Source organism: Lontra canadensis, unplaced genomic scaffold, assembly GCF_010015895.1.
Source record: "Lontra canadensis isolate GAN:19392208 unplaced genomic scaffold, GSC_riverotter_1.0 scaffold80, whole genome shotgun sequence".
Taxonomy (NCBI): Eukaryota; Metazoa; Chordata; class Mammalia; order Carnivora; family Mustelidae; genus Lontra; species Lontra canadensis.
In genome coordinates this window covers 8,369,270-8,374,029 of record NW_022631074.1, presented here as the reverse complement: position 1 = coordinate 8,374,029, position 4,760 = coordinate 8,369,270, and positions in this window count along the sequence as shown.

The window sequence follows — 4,760 nt, the reverse complement described above, 5'->3', positions numbered from 1 at the left end:
AAAGTAAAAGCATGTAATAATTTATTTTTAAAATATGATGTGTAAATTCATATTTATGGGTTCTTTAGGGCAAAATTTGTGGGCAGATATGCATTTAAATCCTATTTTTTTTAAACACTTGAACAGATCTATAATTGTTAATTGGAGAATGTTTTGGTGTATGTATCACCCTGTAGCCCATCCCATGTACTCATTGGGTGAGTTTTTAACCTATGTGAGACCCCTTTTGGAACATAATATCCAAATATGGCTGTTATCAGTTCCTTCCTTCTGGAATGTGCATATTCTTCCTCACGTCAAAAGGTAGAATTTAATTCTACCTCCCCTGAATCTAGACTGGCTGTAGTAATTTGTTTGAACTATTAGAATGCAGCTGAGATATTAATTGGAACATCTGAGACTAGATCATAAGAAACCCTTGGGTTTCTTCCTGGGCCTCTTGGAATGCTTGGGATTCTGATTCTTGGAACATGACCTACCATGATATAAGAAACCCAAGTCAGGGGCACCTGGGTGGCTCAGTGAGTTAAGCCTCTGCCTTCAGCTCAGATCATGATCTCAGTGTCCTGCGATCAAGCCCTGCATGGGGCTCTCTTCTCAGCGGGGAGCCTGCTTCCCCCACCTCTCTCTCTGCCTACCTCTCTGCCTACTTGTGATATCTCTCTCTCTCTCTGTCAAATAAATAAATAAAATCTTATAAAAAAAGAAAGAAAAGAAACCTAAGTCACATGGAGAGGCCATTGAAGTGTGCTGGTTGACAGGTCCAGCAGGGCTCCCAGCTAACAGTATCAATGGCCGGTCATGTAGGTGAGACTTCTTTGTTGTTTGGCCCCAGTTAATCTGTCAGAAGATTCCAGCCCCAGTTGCATGAGAGACCCTGAGAAAAAAAAAAAAAAAAATTGTCAGTTGAGCCCAGTCAACCCATAGGTCCATAAATAAGAATAGACAATAACCATACACAAAATTGTAGTTTTAAATTGAAAGGATAATAAATTGTTTCACATCACTAATATTTTGGCAATATGTTATGCAGCAATAGAAAACAGAAGCAATTCTCAGTAATCACATTGTTTGGTATTCAAGGTCTGTGAGTTTTCCTCCAAACACTAACAAACTGATATAAAATTGAGGTAATATTTTGGTCAAACAATCATGACATGCATGACAGGTTTACCCCTATTTAGTTGTAAACAGATGATGCTGCTTTCCTAATTTTACAAATCAGAGTGATAAACACACAAAATCATGTTTTTCAGTTACAAGTATTTTAGGGAGGAATTAAAATTATATTAATTAATAAATTGTTTCTCCTCATGAATCAAGAACCCATACTGAGCTAGATGTTAGGCTGCCTGTGTGGAAGCCTGAGCTGTTAGTATTTAGGTCTTAAAATACCAATCTATTTTAGGAAATGTAGCAAAGGAGGTAACTAATTCTCATTGTATTTTCAAGTGTTTGGACAAATAGGTTTGTTCATGCTTAAAACTTAAAATATATACTGTATCAATAATCCTGAAGAAAGATACATGTTTTGCTTCATTTTATAAATTTTATTTGAATTTGGGGTTACGTTTAATTATCCCAGAAAAATTGCCAAGAGAATATTATGTTTAGTTATTCCAGAAAAATTGCCAAGAAAATACTATTTTCCTCTCATGGTGAGATTTTTGATTATTGCATTTTTTGAAAATTTATATCTAAATTTTGAGAAAACTACATTTTAAATGTTTCCTAATTTCTTACCTTCTCTTTTCCTCCCTCGTTTGTTTCTTTTCTTCCTCCCTTCATCCATTTCTCATTTTCTGATTTGTCACCATCTATTTATATCTTATCTTCTAGAAAGATGACATAACTAAAGCAAGGAGCTAGGATTCAGGTGACCAAGTTTCTACTCTAAATTCCACAAGTAACCAGACACGTAATCTTTGTTCACAATCTAGAGGCCTAAACTAATCCCTTGGAAACTTCAGGGGATTAAAATAGATTACTTTTTAACCTTTACCTTTGTTGCTTTAAAATTACACAATCAAAAATGTATAATACAAGGCAATTACAATGTAAACATCAAAAGCTAATTTGGACAGGATATTTAAAAAGTGTACCAGACACTTAGTATGAGTTATATACTATAATGAATTGAAGTCAAAATGAAGAGACAAATTACTTTAGGCTATTTAGTTCTCATAATACAATGAAATAAAGCATAAAATTTCTCTGTGGAAATAAATTCACTTTTCTTCATTGACTTCTAGGAGAAATAAACATGATTCCCATGCGTAAGGGATATTGGGTAACATAATTGAACCTGTATTCTGTTACAGTATTAAGGGACCCATTTATGTACTCCCATAGCACCACACACATATCACAATCCCTGCATATACCATTTTGTGTATTTGTATATTTTAACAATTTATGTACCTATTTGTCTAATGAAACTGAAGTTTCTTAGGGGCCTCTGACCTTGAGTTGTTTGACTTTCCACTCCCAGCCCCTATACAGTGTATGGGGCATTCAATAGGCCCTCAATAAGGTTTTGTAGAATAAAAAGGTACTGAATCAATCTTCAAATGGATATTTCTTGTCTCATCACATAAAAGACACCAAAGCCATATAATTAGATTATAATTTAGGAAGGGATGTCTATATAACTCTGATAATACAGTTAGGTAAGTAGCTTTGTGTAGGCCTAACAATATTATAAAGATTCTAGCACAAAACAAAGAAGAAAATGTGCCCCTTAAAGAGCATTTGCTCCATTATGAATATTCTATGAGAGTTTATGACAAGGACCAGTTTTTGTTAGTCCAATATAATTAACGCTAGTAATTAGAGTGCCTTATTTTATATGATGGACTATAAATATGGTTAAAAATAAGATTCAGGTGGTAGAGTTAATATTTTACCATGCCAGTTTAGAAGTCTGACGTATATTATCTCTCAAGTGGATACCTGTACTTTTCTTTATTGAGTTGGATCAGAAGAGTTTGTGAAACAAATTTTCCTTGAAAGTTGTTTAAAATATTCCCAAGCTCTTAAAGAAATAGTGGATTAAGATAAGTTTGGAGCAGGAGCAGAAAATTGAGAGTAGATGTCATCAATTGGCCATAGCTTGCTACCTTGTGACTTCCATAGAAAACCTAATTATGATGAGGCCTATGAAGATATAAGCTACAACCCTACCTCTCTTGTCACTCCCACCTCCAGTCACACATAGGTGAAATCATTCAATGTTTTAAGTTAAAGAATGCTGGCAAAATTTAAACGTATTAACTATGATATTGATTATGCCATTTGAATATTTCAGGTGGTACTTAATCTTTAAAGCTGCTTTTCAGGGAGAAATATTTCATAACAATGGGATCTTCAATTCTCGATTTCCTATAGATGTAGCGTTGGCAGGATTCTGACATTTAAGTTTCTAAAAATTATTTTCAGCTAATGGATTCTTGGAATATGGATTTAAAATTTAGAAGCTGCCAAATGGTTCTAGACATCTGCTGGCTCTCTGTGCTCATTAGTGCAGTAAACAACCCTCTTGTAGATAATGGGTATAGAATATATAACCAGGCCGACTTGTCAGCAAGTTTCTTCAGGCTTGAGAAGAATATATTCTGTTATTTAAACCAAATATTTCAGAATTGACTTTTAAGAAAAACTAAAATTAGTATATTTGTCTTTATCCTTGTCCCTGATTGCTCCAAGTTTGGATGTAAACACGATATTAAATTTTACACATAGAAAACTTCGTATTATTAAAGGCTTGGTTATTGTAGACAACTTGAAGGATGAATAGAAGTTTAGAAGGTCAGGTTTTTTGTTTGTTTGTTTGGTTTTGTTTTAATCACTCTGTATGAGGTGCCTGGGTGGCTCAGTGGGCTAAAGCCTCTGCCTTTGGCTCAGGTCATGATCCCAGGGTCCTGGGATTGAGCCCTGCATCGAGCCCCGCATCGGGCTCTCTGCTCCGCAGGGAGTCTGCTTCCTCCTCTCTCACTGCCTGCCTCTCCGCCTACTTCTGATCTCTTTCTGTCAAATAAATAAAAATCTTTTATAAAAAGTAAATCACTCTGTACAGCATCACAGGCAAGGAACTTAATTATTGATAAGTTTAGTAAAAAAATAAATAAATAAACAAATCCATTGGGATCACAAAATGCAAAATTTTATTTTTGAATCTTTAGTTTTTATGATCCCATAGTGATTTTTATTAATATTACCAAGCTGGGACAAGCTTAACTCATAAAGATTATAACTTAGAGTATTTGTCCCTAGAATGGAGGAAAAACCGTCTTTGTGGTACATTTGAAAAAGGGGTAATTGAATGACATAAAGATGAAAAGAATGATAATTCATGAATGATGACATTAGGATCAGGTAAGGTGAGCATCAACAACAGGCTGGGATGCCTTAGGGAGAAGGTTTTCAATGAGTTAGGAAAGTGCATATTGGCAATGATGTTAGTTCTCTAGCTTCCATAGAGAGAAGCAAGCATTTACCATTGTCTGGGTAATAGATGAAAGTTGAACAGAATGGTCCTATATATTATGAAGACTGGATAGTTAAAATGTTGTCAATAATGTTCAAAATGTTAAAGTTAAGATTTATCCAATTATTCAGTGTATCCCCCAAAGTTTATCCAAGTCAATACTGGTGTTATCTTGTTAATTTTTGCAGAGCTATATAAAATAGTTTCAGATGTATCATACTCAACTATATCTCAGTATTTCAAATATTCCTTTGTTGGGCAGTAGGAATATAAG